The sequence below is a fragment of the Plecotus auritus genome (genome assembly GCF_963455305.1).
Source record: "Plecotus auritus genome assembly, chromosome: 1".
In the NCBI taxonomy this organism is placed as follows: domain Eukaryota; kingdom Metazoa; phylum Chordata; class Mammalia; order Chiroptera; family Vespertilionidae; genus Plecotus; species Plecotus auritus.
Genome location: NC_137770.1, coordinates 57,989,160 through 58,011,507, shown reverse-complemented (window position 1 = coordinate 58,011,507; position 22,348 = coordinate 57,989,160). Strand labels below are relative to the sequence as shown.

The 22,348-nt window shown below is 38.3% G+C and overlaps 1 protein-coding gene across 10 annotated transcripts in view; it reads left to right on the top strand.

The window, feature by feature from the left end:
- TCF12 (transcription factor 12) overlaps nucleotides 1-22,348 on the top strand; it is a 385,291-nt gene that overhangs the window by 45,102 nt on the left and 317,841 nt on the right. The window contains exon 4 of one of the 10 annotated variants that reach the window (XM_080675440.1): nucleotides 13,208-13,315. The exons of the other annotated variants lie outside the window; for them this stretch is intronic. The gene's annotated coding sequence lies outside the window, so the exon portion shown is untranslated. The remainder of the gene's footprint in view (nucleotides 1-13,207; nucleotides 13,316-22,348) is intronic. 10 annotated transcript variants of the gene reach the window in all.

The following is a 22,348-nucleotide window of genomic DNA, read 5'->3' as shown; positions in this document are numbered from 1 at the left end:
GTTAATTAAATGTTTGACCAAATATAGCAGGCTAATTCTTTTAAAGGAGGAACATTTATCTTTTTAAAAAATATATATTTTTATTGATTTCATAGAGGAAGGGAGAGGGAGAGAGAGAGAAACATTAATGCTGAAAGATTAACTGCCTCCTGTACACCCTACATTGGGGATTGAGCCTGCAAACTGGGCATGTGCCCTGACCAGGAATTGAACCATGACCTCTTGGTTCATAGGTCGATGCTCAATCACTGAGCCATGCTGGCCAGGCTAGCAGTCTAATTTTGAAGTTGATAATTTTGTATGGCCTGAGAATGATGCTATAAATATCCAATGGCCCTTGGCAGAAAAAAGATTCCCCACCCCTGATCTAGACATTCGATCAAAGATACATGAAAGGCCAACAACACTTGTGAACATATTCAGTGTCATTAACATTGTTATCAGAGAAATGGATATTAAAAACACTATGAGATTAAAAACACTGCACACTGATTAGAACGACTAAATTAACGCATAACCAATACACACAGACACTAGGGTGGGTGAGGGCATGTGCTGGGGAGTGGAGGTGGACGGGGGTGAGGTCAATGAGGGAAAAAGGAGACACATGTAATACTATATGTAATACTTAAAAAAAAACAACAACAATAGCAACAAATGATACTACCAAATGCCAAATGTTGCTGAGGATGTGGAACAACTGGAATGATCATTTTGTAAGTAGGAGTGAAAAAAATGATGTAGCTACCCTGGAGCACAGTTTGGCTTTATATATTTTTTATTTAATAAAGTCAAACATGCATTTACCATATGACCCAACATTCCAATCCCTGGAATTTATCCAAGAGAAATGAAAACATACATACACAATTTTTTCCAGAATGTTCATAGAGCTCTATTCATAATAATACCAAATGGGAAGCAGTCTAAGTATTTATCAACTGGTGAATAGATTTAAAAAATTATACCACAATATGGATATAGTACAGGGGTGGGCAAACTTTTTGACTCGAGGTCCACAATGGGTTCTTAAACTGGACCGGAGGGCCGGAACAAAAGCATGGATGGAGTGTTTGTGTGAACTAATATAAATTCAAAGTAAAGGAGCGGAGGGGAGAGCAAGAGAACCGGATAGAACAGCCGGATCCGGCCCGCGGGCCGTAGTTTGCCCAAGGCTGATATAGTATGATTGAATCTCAAAACCACCAAGCAAATGAAAAAAGATGCTATATACATGAAACATCTACATGAAACATCTCTATCCTAATGATTCTCGTATTTTTTTTTCTGTTATCTAGATGATAGTTATTGACTTCAGAATTTTAACACACTAATTTGTGATGTTATAGCTTTGTTCTTTATCCTAGGTTGATAGTTTATTATAGTACTAGGTGTTTTCCAAATTTGTGAACGTTTGGTGTGTAGAACCGTTTTAGAGTTATTTGTGTATAGCTGCTAATTGAAATCTCAAGAATATGTAGTTGTTTGTGGAGAATGAAAGTAGCTGTGGGAGTGTAAAATTGTTATAGTAAAGGCTCATGTGCTTTCAAAAAAGGACCCATTTAGGCTGGTTCAAGTAAAGATATTTAAATCGCAGAAGTGCAACATGAAAAGGAATACAATTAGGTCTTATAGGAATTAAAAATTGGAACAGAGTCTGTTTTCTCTGCGCTTTAGGGGACAAAGAGTCTTTTTGAATTCATGTTCCCAGGTGATGTCTGCTTTTTGCTCCTGTCCTTTTACTGACTAGCTTCCTTATTTACCCCATTGACTAAATGCACAAGATGTCTAGCTTAAGCACTATCTTTCTGTCTGCCTCTTGGTTTCAGTTTGCAAAGGAGAACATTTGTTGATCAATAAGCCAGTGGATTGGATTGGCTGCCCATGTCTGATTCAGTTAGTTGGGGTTAGAGACATGATTGTTGTTAACTGGTACAAACATGGCTGTCTGGGATGCCCATTTAATTGGGTCTGTTAGTGAGGGTTTTGAATATGTGTATTGTAAAAATAATTAAATGAATTCATTTAATAGGTTACTTTGAGTACTTTTATACATGTGCATTAATAGACATTTTTTGAACACTTATAATAAAACTAGAGGCCCAGTGCATGAATTCGTGCACCAGTGGGGTCCCTCGGCCTGGCCTGTGGGATTGTGCTGAAACCAGCTTTCCGACATTCCCCGAGGGGTCCCAATTGCGAGAGGGCACAGGCCAGGCCAAGGGACCCACCAGTGCACGATCGGGGCCGGGGAGAGATTTGGGAGGTTGGCCAGCTGGGGAGGGACTATGGGAGAGCTCAGGGCATCTCTGGCTCATCTTACTCAGTCCCCATCAGCCAGACCCCACCAGCAAGCTAACCTACCAGTCAGAGAATCTGCCACCTGGTGGTCAGTGCATGTCATAGCAAGCGGTTGAGCAGCCTTAGCATATCATTAGCATATTACACTTTGGTTGAATGGATGACTGGATGACCAACACTTACCATATTAGGCTTTTATTATATAGGATACAGTGTTAGGTGATGGTGTTACAAAAATGGCTAGAGGCAGATATAATGTCTACCCCCAAGGAATTATAGTGACATATATATATATATATATATATATATATATATATATATATATATATCTCCCTAATATGCAAATAGACCGAACAGCGGAACAACCAAACAACCGAACAATCAAATAACCAGTCATTATGATGGGCACTGACCACCAGGGGTTGTGCGCGGAACATCGCAGGCATTGGCAGCAGGTGGCAGAGCATGGAACATGGTGGGCATCGGCCATGGCGGGATGGTGGAGCAGGTGAGCAGGGGCGCCAGACCAAGGTGGGGAGCTGGTCGCTGTCATGGGGCAAGCCTCTGGTGGTTACTGAAAATTTTTTGCTCTTGTGCACCACAGTCTCGCCTGGCGCTCGCACCTGCTCTTGCACCCGTTGCTGGTGCCCGGTGCCGGTCCCAATCGCTCAGCGCCATCAGCAGGTGTGAGCGGCACCCACTACTGGTGCCAGCCCCAACTGCTCCACGCCGTCAGCAAGTGTGAGTGGGACCAGCGCTGTCAGTGTGTGGTAGCAGCAGCAGTGAGAGCAGGGCTGCCAGCAGACGGGACTAGGGGCCGCGGCAGTAGGAGCCAGGCGGTGGCGCAGAAGATGGGCCGAGACCTGCCCCTGTGCCCACCGCAGCCTCGTGTCCCACAGTTCCTTTCAAGGTGCACGAATTCATGCACTGGGCCCCTAGTAAACAATAATATAGTGCAAAGATGGTGAACAGGTAATTCTAATACAAGTAGACTACTTAATAGTAATACAAAATAAAGGCTTAGAGTTGGATTTCTGTCCCCAGCACAAACATTGTACCCTTGGGTAAATTTCTTAAAATGTCAAAGTACCAGTCTTCAAATTGAGAGTGATGTGCTGCTTCATTGTCTGTCACCCTATTTAATGTACATGGGAGCATCTTGTAAAAAAAAGTGTGAAGCTTAACAAAAAATATTGTAATTGTTTCATTAGATTGTTTGATTGCCTTCAATTCTAGTAAAATTACAGTTTGAAAGATTGAATTTCTCTTACTATTTCACCCTAGGAAGAGATGTCATTTTCTTGAGACTTGACCTTTGCTTTCTTTACATGTAGGCTATAAATTTTGTTGTGAGGTTTAAGTGTACTGCCCTCTTAATCCTTCTACAAGGTTCTTTGACATTCTCTTGCCTTTCTGTATTTATTTTTACTTTTCTCTTTGAATTTAACATTTGAACTTTCATACAAATATTTGAAGGTGTAATTTTATACCTAAGTATTCATTGTACATATATTATTTCTACTACATTGTTCTGGGTTTTTTTTAAACTAAAATTGTTCTTGTTGGTATTGTTTTGTATTTGCTTAAGTTTATATTGATTAAACTAGAGGCCTGATGCACAAAATACATGCAAGGGGCTCCGCCCTTGCAGCCGTGGCAGCTTGCCTTGGCCCTTGCAGCCCCAGCTTTGTCCGGAAGGTTATCTGGAAGGATGTCCGGAAGGTTGTTCGGCTGCCCGGTCTAATTAGCATATTTTGCTTTTATTATTATAGACTAGAGGCCTGGTGCATGAAATTCATGCATGGGGGGGCATTCCCCTCAGCCCAGCCTGCACCCTCTCTAATCTGGGACATTCCTCTCACAATCTGAGACCACTGGCTCCTAACTGTTCACCTGCCTGCTTGCCTGATCATCCCTAACTGCCCCCCCCCATGGCCTGGTCACCCCAGCTGCCCCCCCTGCCGGCCGGGTCGTCCCCAACTGCCCACCCCCCCACCAGCCTGGTTGCCCCTCACAGACTCCCCCCCCCCCCCCCGCTGGCCTGGTCACCCCTAACTGTCCCCCCTGCCAGCCTGGTAACCCCACGCAGCCTGATGTTTGGTCGTTTGGTCACCCCTCACTAACACCCTTGCCAGCCTGGTTGCCCCATGCAGCCCTCTGTTCAGTTGTTTGGTCGCCCCTCACTGCCCCCCCCTGCTGGCCTGGTAACCCCACGCAGCCTGATGTTTGGTCGTTTGGTCGTCCCTCACTAACACCCTTGCCAGCCTGGTTGCCCCATGCAGCCCTCTGTTCAGTTGTTTGGTCGCCCCTCACTGCCCCCCCCTGCCAGCCTGGTAACCCCACACAGCCCACTGCTCAGTCGTTTGGTCGTCCCTCACTAACCCCCCTGCCGGCCTGGTCGCCCCACGCAGCCCTCTGTTCAGTCATTTGGTTGTCCCTCACTAACACCCCCCTGTTGGCCTCGTTGCCCCACGTAGCCTGTTCAGTCGTCCGTTTGGTTGTTTGGGTTGCGACGGTCACTTAGGCTTTTATATAGGCTTGTATATAGATGATTAACCTGGAATAAAGGTGCCTGTTACTTACGTGATTTTGAAACTAGGTTATTTTTTCCCCCAGCTCAACTACAGTTTTTTTCGTTGTTGTTGTAAGTCCTCACCTGGGATATTTTTCCCATTAATTTTTAGAGTGTGTGGCGGGGGGGGCGGGGGGGGGGGAAGAGGGTAAAAAAGAGAGAGTGAGAGAGCGAGAGGTGATAGACACATTGATTGCTTGCCTCCTGCATGTGCCCCAACTGGGGCCAGAGATAAACCTGTAACCCAGATACGTGCCCTTGAGCGGGAATCAAACCCAAGACCCTTCCATTCTCAGGCCAACACTCTTAACCACTTAGAACACCAGCCAGGGATCAACTACAGGTTTTATTATTTAGAAGCCAGATATGTTATGCTTTAAAATTACATTGCTTCCTGAAGTTAATTCTATTGAAAAACCTGAAAGTGATTATTTTGCTTCTCAGTTGAGGCCGATACATGCCACTTGAATGTAAGTCACATACTATTAAAGAAAGTGCTCACTCATATTTGGATGACTCTTATTGGATGAGTGAGTATCTTATCTAATTTTTCTGTTGGCACTTTACATTAAGATGACTGTCACCAAAATTAGCTCTTCAAAAAGGTGGCTCACAAATGTGTATTATTTACTATAAATGTATCTTGTATGCTAGGTTATATGTGTAGTTATGGATTCTGGAATTTGAAAAGTGGCATTCATATAATGATTTGGAAGAATGCATATATATTCTTTAAAATTATATTTAAACATTGCAAAAGCAGTACATACACACAGTTAAAAAATATAAAGCAAAAATAAAAACACCATATTCCCACCACCTAGAGATGACATTGTTAATACTTTACTATATGTTCTTCCAGATATTTTCCTATGTAAATTTATGTACATACATGTATTTATTTCTTTACTAAAATTATACTGTATTGTATGTGTTTAGTACATGCTTTTTTTGGACATGAATAGCTGCACAAGTGAAGTAAAAGCTTTTTTAGCTAACAATTTCTGCTTTTCCATGTTAGCAGATTTTCATCTATCTAATACCCAATTCACATATTATTTTCAGTTTTCTGGAAAATATTATTTGGAGTTGATCTGTCCAAACCAAATGATTCATTACATTTGATAATTATTACCCCTTAAGTTTTTTAAAATCTAGCACCATCCCTCCCCTCCCCTTTTAATGGCACTGACTTTCTAATTAGACCTTGCCTTTTATTGTACACATCTGTTTTTTGGGGGGTGGAGGGTGGGGTTGGGGAGCATGTTTGGTTGCTTCCTATTGGTGCTATTTAACTTATTCCTCTTTATCTTATTACCCCCCCTTAGCTCTCTATATCTTGTATTGTAAGTTTTTAAGTTTAAATCTAGCTAAAATATAAATTGAGGGGGCTCAATCTTTAAACTAGATCAGTATGGTAACTATAAATATTGAATTATTTTAGTCCTCATCTTCCTTTTTGTTCAGAGTAGAAAAGATGAGTTTTCATGAGTTACGTATATGTACAAATTTAATTTTGGGTAAATTAATAAAAAGAGGAAATCTGGGTTCATTAATGTCCACAAATACAATTATTTGTAGTCTGTGGTAATTTACTTGAGTCTAAATTCAAATTAGGGTTTTCTTTAGAAATATTTAAAACATTTAAATTAATATTTCTTTAAAAAATAAAATGTGAACTAGGTGCAATGCTCAATCATTTGCATACCTTACCTTGAGTTAATGTAACTATTATTGATCGAATTATAAAATTTTAATCAAAGGATTAAACATTTACATTACCATATGACTCAGTTTTGGGAAATGCATATTGCTTAGTGCAAAATGTTTTTCTTTCCCTTTTTTAAAAATTGAATTTATTGGAGTGATATTGGTTAATAAAATTATACAGGTTTGAGGTATACAATTCTACAATATATTATCTATATATTGTGTTGTGTATTTATCACCCCAAGTCAAGTCTCCTTCCATTGCTATTTATCCCCCCTTTAACTTCTTCTACCTCCCCCTGTCCCCACTTCCTTTTGGCAATCACCATACTGTTGTCTGTGTTCATGAGTCTTTCTCTTTTTTTCTTTGCTTAATCCCTTCACCCTTCTCACCCTTCTCACTCAGCTCCCAACCCCCTTCCTTCTGACGCTGTTAGTCTGTTCTCTGTACTCATGAGTCTATCTCCACTTTATTAGTTTCCTAGAGGCCTGGTGCATGAAATTCGTGCATGGAAGGGGGTACCTAGGCCTGGCTGGCGATCAGGGCCAATCGGGGCTAGGCCAGTCAGGGCCGGGCCAGAGAGGAGGTGACAGTCGCTGGGCTGGATGTGGAAGGAATGGATGCTGGATGCTGATGCTGCCATTGTTGGTGCTGCCTCCCCCCCTCCTCCTTCACTTGCCACCATGGTGCCACCGCAGTGGGCGGGTGACAGGCTGATCAGGGCCTGCCAGCCAGGGAGAGGGATGGGGCACAGGAGGTTGGCAGCTGGCCACAAGGAGGGAGCTGGCCATCGGTCCCTCTGGGAAAGGGGCTGCATCTGCTGTCACTCACCCCGGGTTCCCCATCCCAGCCCAGGGTCCGGGGGAGGGACCACGGGAGGTTAGCCGGCTGGGGAGGTTGGCTGTGGGAGTGCGTTGACCACCAGGGGCAGCTCCTGTGTTGAGCATCTGCTCCCTGGTGGTCAGTGCGCATTATAGCAACCAGTCATTCTGGTCATTCCAGTTGCTTAGGCTTTTATATATATAGATTTTGTTCATTGGATTCTGCATATAAGTGAAATCATATAGTACTTGCCTTTCTCTGACTGGCTTATTTCACTTAGCATAATACTCTCCAGGTCCATCATGTGTAGCAAAAGGTAAGATTTCCTTCTTTATTATGGCCAAGTAGTATTCCATTGTGTAAATGTACTACAGCTTTTTTATCCACTCATCTGCTGATGGGCACAGCTGCTTCCAAATCTTGGCTATTGTAAATAACGCTGCAATGAAATAGGGGTGCATATATTCTTTCAAATCAGTGTTTCAGGTTTCTTTGGCAAAGTGTTTTCACAGTTATTTAAGAAAATTGATTCCTGAGAGACTTGATAATTTGGACTATTACTTAATTGAACTTTTCTACTTATTTTTCTTTGTAATTGGGAAAGTGTTGATAGACTCTGTTATACTAAACCTTAAAATGAAGGTGTTCAGATACAAACTGCCAAAACATGGAAACATGAATAGATGTTTCTAAAAATATACAAGTTATAAAGTATGAACCTCAAAGCTTTTATTTTTATTTTTTCTATAAATCCCATTGGTGATTTTATAGTTGTGGGAAAAATAGGGTAGGGGGATTAAAATTACAAACAAACATGAGTCCTTATATATTTTCATATATGTTTTAAACCAAAAACAATAAAGAACCTAAAACAAATTATTTATGAATATTTAACAAATTTCAGATTAGATGAGCAGCATGCAGTTAATTTGTTTATTGATCTTGATTACTAAAAACATTTCAGTTTCCTTCTTCCAAAGCTTCAGTGGTGTGGTAATACTAATTTTTCTGTCATGCTAATTGAGTAGTTTATGTCTTCTCCTTCATTCAGGAGCTTACTACCTTTCTGATTTTATGACTCAAGAGTAATTGATGCTTGCTCCTTTCCCACTGTGGACCCAGAGACAAATTTGTATGTGAGCAAGGAAAAAACATTGGAAAGTCTTCACTTACTCATTGATTATTTCTGACCCTTTTCTTTGCTTTTCAAAACCTAAGCAGGAGCATAATTGAGCTCTCTGACTTGGATTATTCTTTCCAAATCTAAATTCCCTTCCACATCAGACATAGGAGTCCTGTTTCTAAGGCCTGGTTTTAGTTTCCTTTCCTAAACTTGGTCATCTGCTTTGTCTCATATATTTTAAATAATCTCATGTTTTAAATGAACCTCACTTGAATAATTGAAACTAGTTAGAGGTAAATGCAATCAGAAGTGAATCTGCATCTATACAATTAATTGCCCATTAGCAGGTAAGGAGAGTTTATGGTTTGGAAAGAATGTGTAGGTATTTATATATACCATGTTAATGTATTGTGGTGTAAAAGGTCATCTTCATTTTTCAAGTTACAAAAGCAGCATTACAGGAACAAAACAAAAGGAAAATTTCTCCCTTTTAACGTAATCTTAATTAAGCAGTTTAATTTTTATTTATTTAAAATGATCTTTCAGCTCTTTTCTCAAGAAATGTAGATTTTTCTTTATACCCATGATTTAAATGAATTACCTAGTTATATTGCTCAGTAATGGACCAAATTGCCCTTATCTACTTTGGTCATTGACACCAACATCCTTAGAATATGATATCATTTTAGAAAGTAGGAGATAAAAAGGCACCTGTGCTATAATAGCATCTGTGATGGGAGAAATTCTTGCTACTTCATAACCCTTCCACCCAAGTCCTTTTCAGGAAATACTTATTATAATTATTTTTGTATTTGAGCACTCTTGGTGGTGATTTGAGTTGGCCTCAATTTAGAACACTGACTATTGTGGAGGAAGTTAATCTTAGTGCCGGGTATGATGAACAGCGTGGTAAGATGGGATATCAAGTGTTGGTTGGTGGAAAGGAGGTAAAATATAAGTCACACCTAGTGGACAGTTAACATTTTGGAAATATCCCTTTTCTAATCCTCCTGAACATTTGACTTGGAAACTTCTGGCTTGGAAGATACTTCTTTCAAAAGGAAGTATGGACATTAGATAATGTATATTTTTTTATATTTTTAAATATTTTTATGGCCTTTTGTGCATTTTTACTCATGATACTAGAAAGTAGGAGGCATGAAAATGATTGTTTACATCCAGGTCTGTTTCTTTTGTTCCACTGTCTATTCTCCTGGGTCACTTCAGGGTTCCCTCCCACTCTATAAATTCTCATTGTTTTGGTTTCAAAAACCAGAAGAAAGGAAAAGGCAGAGGCCAGATACAAGGGAATATGGGAGTAAAGGGGGTGGTGGGAAGGAGAGTTAGAAAAACAAGGCCAAGAGTATTAATCCAATGTTTGCATAGCAATGAGAGGGATTTCTATATGTGGTTAGTAAATTTTCTGCGATGGAAATTTCGGAAAAGAAAGTTCTAGTTTTTTGGCAAGTTGTAGCATAGGTTAAGTAAGTATTAAGATTTCTAAGGAGACAATTTTGAAGAAAAGCATAGTTTTGGTGTAAGTGTTGTCATGCTTATTTAGAAAAGAATTAGTTTTGCTACAGTCATATAAAATGGTTTAAAATAGCTGGTGAGTGGAACAGCTGTTGATTGCAATTCATGATTATGTGATGAGGTACAGAATTCTTGGTTCAGTTTTCCAGATCAAGCTGAGTTTTCTGTGCCTTTGATTTTAGTCAGACACTTTGGAATTTGCTGAGGTCTCAAGAGAACAATGTCGAGGGATCAGAGGATGACTAGTTTAGTAAAACTAAAAGTTGTTTTATACTTTTTAAAGTTAGGTATCATAGGCCTTAGCCCACGTGGCTTGGTTGAATGTTGTCCTGTGCACTGAAGATCGCAGGTTCAATTCCAGTCAGGGAACATACCCAAGTTGCGGGTTCAATCCTGGTCAAGGGTGCGTATGAGAGGCATGGATGTTTCTCTCTCACATCAGTGTTTCTCTGTCTCTCCCTCTCCCTTCCAATCTCTCTAACATCAATAAAAAATATATTTCAAAATAATAGTCCGATATTATACATTCTGTAGCATCTGAAAGAAAATTGAAGCTCCTAGTGTTTATGAGAAGGTAGTTCAAAAAACAGACCTTACTGCTTCTGAGATAGTAATTATACAACAACAGTGTGGCTTGTTGGAAAATGAAAAAAAAACTAGCAGAATAGACCCAGCTTGGTTTCGTTTACCTGTAAGATATTCCTCCCATAGGTAGACCATGGTGTAAATTTAGTGGAAATAGACTGGGGTACACTAATTGTAGCTATATTTTCAGAACTTTGTGGTTATATTACTGTGTAAATTATATAATCCTTCTTTGAAGGTACTTTCCGTTACCCAGGTAATAGTAAGTTCTAGTTTCTTTATTATTAAAAATTATCAAAGGATAACAAAAACAACAAAGACAAAGAAAATCATACTTCAAGGTCAGCCAGCCAAATAGCCAGGACTATTGTGTAAATTACCAATTAAAATAGACTGCTCAAGAAGCTAAAAGCTAAAAGCTTGATTATTTTTTATTTTTTATCTTTTAAGAAAGGATGTAGTAAACTTGATGGATTAGTTTGAAATTTTCATAATACTCACCAAGATTAAAAGTCTAAATTATTATTAGAAAGCTTCAATTTTCACAGGATGTCTTATTTCTTTAATAGTTTCACCATGGATTTTGTTGATGGTTTTAATCTTTTATCCTTTGCATTTTCTTTTAAATTCTGTCTTGTAATATTTTAAAATTGTTATTGAAAGATAATGAGAATTCTCTTTATTAAATCTCTTCATAGGCAGTTACAGAAATTTTTATCAGTATTTTTGAAAGCAGATATGCATGTAATACACTAAAAGCTTTTAAATAAATAAGTTATTTTCTTCCTCACATGGGAAATATTCTTGGTTTCATATTTTTTCAGATTTAAAGTACTATGTGTTATTTCACACATATTCTTTTTTTAAAATATATTTTTTATTTATTTCAGAGAGAAAGGGAGTGGGGGAGAGAGAGATAGAAATATCAATGATGAGAGAGAGTCATTGATTGGCTGCCTCCTGCACGCCCCCTACTGGGGATCGAGCCCACAACCCAGGAATGTGCCCTTGACTGGAATTGAACCCTGGACCTTTCAGTCTGCAGGCTGGCTCTCTATCCACTGAACCAAACCAACTAGGGCTCACACATATTCTTAATGGGTGTTTCCCTCAAACTTTCATTTTTAAATACTCAAGTGTATTCATGGACTAATACCCAATGCTCTACATATACCTTTACAATTATACATTTATCCTTCGGTCATAAAAAGAGTAGTTTCTTTTAATGCCGAAACTCTCCACGTGTTCTTTCCCCCCATCAAATGCTTTTAAAGTGATGTTTATCAAAATATTCCAAGTTCATTTTAATTCATTATATTTATTACTTTACACCTTCAACAAATGAATGTCTTCTATTTGAGTCTTTCTGTGGAAAAGGTAAGAATCTTATATTTCTCTTTAGTTTGTCACAGTAGTATGAGAATTGAGCATAAAAACATCTACATTTCAGGGTTGCATTATGTATAATGCAGGGCTTAATGCATAAACTTAGCATTGCTAACCCTACTCTCAGGGTCCCTCTTGTAGTTCCGTTAGTGAGTTGGTTGACAAATAGACCTTTCTCAGAAGGACAAAATTAAACCTGATGCTAGGTTATGATGGCAGGGTGCAGATTAAAAATTCTCAAAACACTTAATTCCCACCTGTTTTCTTATCAAGTGTGATCAACTAGAATGAAAGGTTATATAATGTCAAGTATATTTTAGGGTAGCATGTGCTTTAAAAAGTTAAAAATTTCAATCTCAAATAATCAGTCAATAAATTTCTAATTGAATCTCTACTGTAGTTTTAGATATGTGTGGGGATCTTCAAGACTATTAAGATACGGTTTTTGCCTTCAGGAAATTATGGTTCATTTTGAAGAGACAACATCAATAACTATGAAAGAATTTAAATTCAGGAGTTTTAGAATAATTGATGAGGTTCATGAAAGTGGTTAAAATGAAAAGGTGAGGATTCGAACCTATTGATCATGTGGTTTTACCTTGAGCTTAAACATCGAAGTACATGAAAGCAGGTGAAGTTACTTTTCTGGGACTACTTTGTAAATCTTATCCTAGTCCTAGAATTTTAGGTTCTTGAGAGAATACTCTTGGGTTAAAATTATTTTATTAAAGGCTCTTGTCAGAATGTTTTATACAAAGGGATGTCTATTTTAAAATAGCTTAATATTTTATTTTTAAAAAAGTTTAATTATTTTTTTCTGTGTATGTGTGCTGGAGTCTAAAAACAGTAGTTAGCATAATAAATTTGAGAAGTTCGTCAGAAGGCTGATGGACATCTTCAGCAGGGCTGAAGATCTGCATATTATTACTTGCTGCTGAACAGCTGTAGGCATTTCCCCTAACCTGATAATCTTTTCCTGTTTACCAAACTTTACCTTTGATATGCCTGCTTGCATTCCTAAAGGGCCAATATGTTTTCCAGTAAAAAGCTGTGGGTCCGGATATTCGGGGAGCCACCCCACTAGAGGGTAAAGCCTCCACCTGGTTCCCCCAAATGCCTTCCAAATTGATATTTCTTGTCTAGTCTCTATCCATTTATGCGCAGCCCTTCTCCAGATTCCTGAACCCTTGCTGCGAAAAGACTGTGGCATTTATGGCGCCCGAGACAGGGACTGGAGAAGAAGATTGGCCAGAGTGAAAAGAAGAAGTTGATCACCGGTAAAGGTGGGGATCACTGGTAAAGGTGGGGATCACTGGTAAATTTGGTGCGGAGATTAACTGCACATAAAGCCTGTGCCAAGCTTTGGAATTTGCGATCCGAAGTGGGCGGGAACATCTTTTTCAAGCCAGGTCATAATGGGGAAGAATTCGGTTAAAAGGCAAAATTATAAAGAAATTAAAATGTTAAAAGATACTTTCTTAAATCAGGCTCAAGGAAAAAGAGTGCCGTTGTCATATTTAACTATGTGGGTCTTGTTCAAATTGCAAAATGCCTAATTTGTATTGGGGATCAAAATTCTGTAATTACTAAAAAGGCCCCAGATCCTCCACCTCTGGTGTGGAAAGACTCTGCAGCTAGAGAGATTAAAGCTGTCAGCTCTCTCGCAGGGGAACTCTGATGCTTTGTTTGAAAATTACCATATGATGCCTTAGGACAGACAGAGTTTAGCTAAAATAACTTTAAAGGGTAGTCAGTGCTATGGAGAGAAATTTCCAGAAAAAGAACTGTGATATATTAAGTCCTGTCTATATGTTTGTTGATCTGCCCTTTTTGTTTGGTTTAATGTCTTTATTGTTAGTCTATTAAGCTTGCCTGGACAGCCAGGCCATTTACTGAATTTCCCCAGAGCGAACAGGATGTGGGGGTGGGAGAGACACATGAGACAAAGGGAGGTAGAGATAAAATTTAGCAGAATTCAAGGGAGACGTCTGGGATTTCTGTACTTGTAGAGAGAGAAGGCTGGCTTAAGACAAAAGTGCATACCGTCCGATTTTGGATAGGTCTTGGGCTAATAAGCTCAGTGTCTTTGCAGATGTTATGGAATAAACCCAAGACTACTTTCCTCAAAAGAAAGATGGTGAAAATGACCCCCCTCTCAAAAAAAAAAAAAAAAAAATACAGGCTATATCTAAGCAACAAGATTAGTGTTTCCATAATAAAGGGTATTTTTGAATAATAATAGACTGCATTCCAAAGTTAAACTTAAGGCAATTGAAAGTCAGTAAGTTATCTCTGTTACAGAATTTGCCAAAGAAAATGCTTTGGATAATAATCATTGGCTTTAAAATCTCAAAATTATTGAAACATAGATAAATAGATGTAACTAAAATGAAGGATTTGTGGTAGAGCTTTTCAGTGATAAGTATAAGTATATTGATAGAGGAGGGTGCTGGTTGCATTTCCCCCAACAGAAAAACTGTGGCGATTTTACATTTAAGCAGAGTGACCTGGAGGCTTGCTTCCCTCCCCCTGCCCCTCTAAACATAGTGTTTCAAAGTCCCTGGTAACTTAAAACTTTGGAGTTTACTAAATTAATAATAAAACGTATTAAATATCTAGGTATTTTGAAATGAAAAAATACTGAAATACTAATCTGAGTTGGCCTCGTATGAAAAATCTAGAGGATAGAATTGAATCTATTAATTAAATGTCTTGTATTTTTGAAATATATTCTTAAAAATGTGAAGGTATTACTAATCTAAGAAATGCTAAGTATTTAACTTGCCACCTAAAATTTAAGGCTTCTAAGAGTTTAAAGTTCAAATTAAGTTGGGAGAAATTATATAGTTGTAATAACAAAATGCATAAAGTACAGAAATTTATTTTTGAGAAAATAATTCTTGTATTTTCTCTGGAGAAATTAGTAGTTTAAAATATATTGTAGTCTTTATGTGTGGTAAAATCTCAACCTAGGTCTAATTATGAAAGAGGATTAATTCTGTGGTCTGAACCAAATTTTTAATATAAAAACCCATATAAATTTAATTGATATATTTTAGAATAATTGCAAAAAGTATCTATATATATAAAAAGAGCCACGGTCGTAAAATCCAAAATGACTATAGGCTTGACCAAATGCCAGGCTGCATGTGCAGCAGGCGAGTGGGCTGAAATGCTGACCTCTCAGAGAGAGAGAGAGAGAGAGAGAGAGAGAGAGAGAGAGAGAGGCAGGGCTGATCAGCAGTGCCAGCAGCCAAGCCTCTCTCTCTTTCTCTCTCCCAGAGGTCAGCAGTTCAGCCCGCTTGCCAGCAGGCTGGGGTGGCTGCTGATCAGCCCCGCTTCTCTGATCAGGCCCAGAGATAGGCCTGGAGATGTTGACTGGCATAGAAACCGACCAATCAGAACCTACTCTGGGTGAACTGCAAAGGCAAAACCTAAGGTGCGGGCTGAGGAGGAGTTTTAAGGGCAACAGCTATTTGGTGTAAGGTGTAAGAACATGATTCAATTTTTTAATGACCAGTTTGGCAGTATAGTGCATATGGCTGGCTATCAGTCCTGAAATAGGGATTATGTATTTTTGTCTGCCGAGAGCATCTCCTCCTGCTGAAAAAGGCTCCCCCCATTTAACCAATCCTATATAATCTATACTAATAAAAGGGTAATATGCTAATTAGACCAGGTCAACCGGCCATCTTCCAGATGTCCGACTTCCTTCTGGACAAAGCTAGGGTGGTGGGGGCCGAGGCAGAGGCAGTTAGGGGAGATAAGGCATGGAAGGGGAGGGCAGTTGGGGGTGATATCAGGCAGGCAGGAGAGGGCAGTTGGGGGCAAGATCAGGCCGGCAGGGGAAGGCAGTTGGGGGCGATCAGGCCGGCAGGGGAGGGCAATTAGGGATGATCAGGCTGGCAGGGGAGGGCAATTACGGGTGATCGGGCAGGCAGGCAGAGGCAGTTAGGGGCGATCAGGCAGGCAGGCAGAGAGGATAGGGGTGATCAGGCCATCAGGGGGGCAAGGTAGGGGCAATCAGGCCGGCAGGCAGAGGGGTTAGGGGTGATCAGGCAGGCAGGCAGGCGAGTGGTTAGGAGTCGGTCGTCCTGGATTGCGAGTTGGATATCCCCCGAGGGGTTCCAGATTGGAGAGGGTGCAGGTTGGGCTGAAGAACTCACCTCCATGCACAAATTTCGTGCACTGGGCCTCTAGTGTAATATAATATTTGGGTTATATATCTATATTTGATAATCTTTTCAAGTTAAAATTCAAGACTGTAATCGAGAGATGGCTTTTGGGACATTCCTAGGGCCCTGGAGTGACTCAAGGATTTATTCTCTCTTTTTAAAAGAAATATTTTTTTTAATTAGGCCAATCTAATATACTTGAAATCACGTGGAAAGCTTTATCAAATAAAAATTAATAACTATATTCTATTTATATACATATGTTTTAAATATTATAAAGGTTTTAACCTCTTAAGGGAGGGCAAGGCAAGATTGCTGAATATTTCTTAAGCAGAACCAGATAATTCAGCAGTGGCATTTTAAAAACAAAAGCCCTCAGGCTCTGTTTTCCGGCAGATGAAAAGAAAATAGGATTCCATTGAGTCTCCTATCTACCTACTCTAGGACTTCATTGAGGATCAAATGAGATAAAGCATGGGAAAACGCTTCACTGACATTTGGTTAGAGTGTAAAATGTTTGCACCTGGCTATAAAATAAGTCATGTTCCTGGGCCAAAGAAACTCTAAGGAGGCTAGTCATGGTTAGGGAGAGGAAGCCAGGTGTTGCTACGTAACATCATTACCCGGCCCCCACAGCCACTGGGCTGCATTTTGCGCCATGGGGTCTAGGCAGTGTCAGCTGCGATTAGGTGGGCTGTCGCTCTGGGGTGATGGTGGGGCCTGTGTCCCACTTGGAGGAAGCCAAGTGTTGCTTTGTTGGCGCCAGGTTCACACTGCTGTTTCTCTATAAATGTCAAGTGTGCACCATGGCAGCTCCTGCGTTGAGCGTCTGCCCCCTGGTGGTCAGTGCACATCATAGCGACCACTTGCATGGTGGGAGGGACACTTAGCATATTAGCCTTTTATGTATATAGATACACATTTATACAAATACATGCATGTACATATGTATATATACAAATTTAGGGAAATGTGTATGTTCTGTGTGTGTGTGTGTGAGAGAGAGAGAGGAGGGCAAGGAGGAGAATGGGAGGGAGGGATATGTGTGTGGATGTTGATGATAGGGATGGGGGAGTGGTGAACTGGGTCCATTTAGCTCTGTTTCATCTTTGTACTAGCTCTGGTTTGCAGTTTCACACCTTTGTTAGCACTTAAGCTCACCAATTCTCTTAAAAAAATAAAACTTAAAAATTCTATGTAAAATAATAATCAAAACATTCTGTGTGCAATACAAAATAACAGTAGAAAAAATTTTAAAAGTCACAACAGAATATGGCTTAAAGTACTGTTTTACTAATCCTAAAGGAATGTGAAATGTTTTTGATGGCATATAGACACCCAAAGAAGCTATTTCACTTTGGCTGTTTAATAATTAGTGCATGGACTATAGTTCAAGACAGGAAATGAAGAATACCTGAGCCAATTGGAATGGTAATAGGAATTTAGGTAAGCAGAAACCAATGATCCAAATTGGAAGTAGGCCAGGGCATTGTTAAGATCGCAGATGACCTCAGGAGGCTTTGAAAAATACTCAGATTTTAATATTAATTGTGTTAAGTACCAGTAAATATGGTAGAAATTACCATTCTTTCCACTCAGTTGTAGCAACTGACTGTCAGGTCCTGACTCAGTCAGATGAAGTGAACTCTTGGGTTGGAATGCTGTATTTCCTTTTTAAATATAAAAATCTTCAGTATTTCTTAGGTTAAATATGAAGTCCCAGATCTTTACAAATATAACTGTATAAGAAGATATACTTTCATACACTTCCAGTGCTTCTGTGATGCTTTTTTCTCCAATTTCTGTGTTCTTTGCTGACAACAGCAAGTGTGTGTACTTTGTGAGGTCAATAAATGCTGATTCCTGCAAGAAGAAAGCTCTTAGAGAGTGAGCTTAGACTTTGTGAAGAGGAAGCACAAAGAATGAGGCAATTGAATGAGGAGTATTGCAAATGATTATGTAAAAGTGTGAGTCAGAAGCCAAATTAACTGTATTTCCCCTGGGTCTACAGATTTTCAAAATAAACTATATATATATAGTTTATTTTTTTTTATATATTAAATGAACTCAATGACAAAAAAGTTACTTCCTGCAATATTTCGTAAATGATAGAATTTAGAAGTTAAATGTGTTAAAACCAACAGGACCAACTATGAATGAGTTTTTTTTATTATTATTAAATGGTATGTTTTGAAGAGTGGGCAAAAAGGGAATAGGAACATTTTGAAATTATGCCCAAGAGTTTTCAATCCTTTGTTAGCCTTCTGTGATGCTATAGATGACTGCAATTTAGAACTTGAAACCTGAAAGATTTATGTATTGGATGATTCACATACTGTTGCGTTTTCCACATGGCTTAAATTCTTTACAGGAAGAGTTTTAAAAAACATAGCATGAGAAAAGGATCATATTTATTTTATAGGACTTGAAAACCTGTGACCTATGTTCTAAAAATATGAAAGCGTGGTCTTACTCAAACTTATAAGCAAATTGCCTTATATTATTGCTTACTTTTCAGTTTTTTTGTTTGTATTATTAATGTTGACTAAAATTAACCGAACATGTTGACAGAACCAGAAAAATAAATTGAGCTTGTGTTGCTAAATAAAATATAAATGCTACTTTTTGAAATAAAACTTTACCCGTACAGACTGTTATGTATGATATGTGTTTCCATGAGGAAATGTTGATTAAGTAGTTTCCATTTTGGTATTACAGTATGTCCTGTTGTAAGTTGCTGACTATGGAAAAAATCTTTTAAGTAAAAAAAAAAGCAGCTAAGCTTAAACCCTTAGTATTTATTATGGCAGAAACCAGAAATAGAAATCTCCTAGCAATTTTATAACCTATTGAATTCCTGCCTATCTTTTAGAGTAAATTAATTTCAAAGTTTTTAAAAAGAGGCTGTTGACTATAGCACGGAGTTATTTTGTATATCCTTATATACAAAGGGTCTTTTTTTTTTTTTTTTACTTGCTTTACTAAATATATGTATGCAGTTCTTTTTTTTAAAAAAAAGGAAACTTCATCCTAGAGCAGTGGTCGGCAAACTGCGGCTCACGAGCCACATGCTCTTTGGCCCCTTGAGTTTTTAGCAAAGGCCAGCTTAGGAGTACCCTAATTAAGTTAATAACAATGTACCTACCTATATAGTTTAAGTTAAAATATTTGGCTCTCAAAAGAAATTTCAATCGTTGTACTGTTGATAATTTGGCTCTGTTGACTAATGAGTTTGCCAACCACTGTTCTAGAGCAGGGGTGGGCAAACTTTTTGACTCGAGGGCCACAATGGGTTCTTAAACTGGACCGGAGGGCCAGAACAAAAGCATGGATGGAGTGTTTGTGTAAACTAATATAAATTCAAAGTAAAGGAGCGGAGGGGAGAGCAAGAGAACCCTCCGCTCTTTCGGCTCCGCAGGCCGGATAGAACAGCCGGATCCGGCCCACGGGCTGTAGTTTGCCCACGGCTGTTCTAGAGTGACAGTTGTCTCTGTTTTGTACATCTGTAAGAGATGTTAATCTACAATATATGCTAATTAAATATAATTCTGACAAGATTTGTTTGTATATAGTACTTAACAGGATAGACATTTCAGATGAAACAAAAAGTCTTTAAAATCTGTTTTCTGTTAAATAAGTAGCTCATGGTTGGATTTTTGGAGGATATTTAACTATCCTTGAAAATAGAATCTGGATTTGTAATGTTAGTCTACATAAGTAAGATAAGTTTTTGAGGCTAAGGCCAGTTCTTGAATTTTGATGTCTTCTTGCAAAATGCAGTAGTGAGATGAAGCATTTGCCTTTAAATTGTTATTAATAGGGCTCTGGATTGTGGTTTTTGCCCTGTGAATAAATGTTTTAAGGTTCTCTCTCAGTGCTTGCTTCTATCATCAAGAGAAGGAGAGTAGAAAAACTCTTATAGCTGCTATTTTAAGCAAAGTTAAGACTAGTGTTAACTAGCTATGGGATCTTTGTTACTTTCAGTAGTTTTGGTACATGATATGACCAATAGTTTTTACTTTTTAAAAGTTTGCAGTTTAATATTTTAATGATATTAAATTCTTTACCAGTTAACATTGTGCTATAAAGGGAACAGAAATATGAGTGACACTTGGAAAGAAAAGCTGATAAGTGGTATTCTAATTTAAATTTGTGGTTTGGGAGAAATAAATTTGGACTTTAACATCATTCAGAAATAAAACTTACATGCATTTTCAAGATAAACTCAGGAAATAAACCATAAAGCAAAGACTGGTTTTTGTTTCAGAAAACAGAGAAGATGTGACTTTAAAATGCCTTTTAACCATTCAAAGTAAACCTCTCATTTATCAAGTTAGAGTTAAATTAGTCATAATGATATATCATATATCATGTATATTAGTCTGCTGTCGTATGTTTACAGTTAATAGTGGGCTTCAAAACAAAAGCTAAGCAATAATTATTGAACAAGAAAATTAAAATACTATTTATGAAAACAATCATGATTGTTTCATGGTTTGTACCTTAGTGTTAGCAGAACAGTTGTCTGATTTTTTAATAGCATTTTATTTTCTATCAGTAAAAAATATGTTTTTGTTTGAACTGTTTAGTTAATAAGAACTTGTATTGCCCAGTATGACTTCAGAGTTAATGCTATGGTTACATAGTGTATATGGAGTATGCATAGAATATATTTAGGGTTTTAGTCACATTTTTTACTATGTTTTGAAAAATATTGAAGCTAACATGAATGTAGGAGATAATATTTGAATTAAACTTCAGATTATATGAAGTATCTTGTAGTGTGCCTGAAAGTTACTTCCAAAGTAGTGACCTTGAGAGTTCAGATCGACAACTCTGACTTCTGATGAGACAGGGCCTTCTCTTTTTTATGTATGTGAAAGAATGTAAATGCATTATTTTAATTCTTAACAGTTTGATTTATAGATAATCGCGAATACCAAAGTGTTACTGAACCTGTATGTAAGTAACCACATAACTGCAATTCAAGTCACAAAAATTTTTTGGTCTCAAATTTCCTTGAAAATTTGCACTATAACATTCTAGTACTATATCCTGTTCTTAACAATGATATGCTCACTTAAGAAGATTGGGAAAGTACAGGGGAAAAAAAGTGAAAATGCAGTTTACCAAGATAAGTTGGTTATATATTTTTATGTTGATCTCCTTCCTGCCTTTTTCCATTTGTATATCATGTTTGTTTATACCAATGTTTAAGTTGGTATTACCGCTTCTGTAATGGTATTAGATTTTAACTTTAAATATTGGTTGTTCTTATGAACATATTTACATGCTAGAGCTAAAACTTACAGGGGAGCATACTTTTTGCTTTAGCAAAGAAGTCAGACTTTCTGAAAGGAGCAGACAGTGAAATATTTTAGGCTTTGCAGGCCAACAGGCAAAATTCAGGATATAACATAGTTTCTCATAACCATTTAAACTGTAACCATTAAAAATTTTAAAATACTTCCTAACTTAATAAAAACCAGACAACTGGCTGTAGTTTGCTAACCTCTGCTTTAGATTATTTGCTTATATATATTTATATTTTTTATATTTCACAATGAGTGTGGGTATATGTGTTGCATGTGTCTAAATCTTTTTTTTTTTTTTTTAACAATTCTTGACACTACTACCTCACAAGCACTGAACTAGCCTGTGTGTTAAAACCCAAGGACCCAGATTATAATTCCAGTGTTATTGCTGCAGGAATCAGTTTGCTGGCTCCTAGAGAGAGGGCTGACCTTGACTTAGTAAATTATGGTACTGAGCTTAGTAGTGAACATAATTCAGCCTTTACAGAAAACAGGAACATGCCATACTTGGGTCTGATGCCTAGGAGAGAAGATACTGTGTAGGAGATGTTAGATCCACCTAAAAGTGTTACTTAGCTTTGAAATGTCAAGGCTGCCCTCCCATATCTAGTTTTCCTTGACCTGGCTGTATTCCCTTTTCAGTGTTAATTTTTTTAACTTCAGAGATGGCACTAAGTATCATACAGTTTATTATTATATACTAGAGGCCCGGTGCACAAATTGTGCATGGGTGGGGTCCCTCGGGGTGGCCTGCAGGGATCGGGCCGAAACCCGAAGTCCAGTGCCACCTGTAGCTCCTACCTGTGGCTCCCGCTCATCCCGGCCC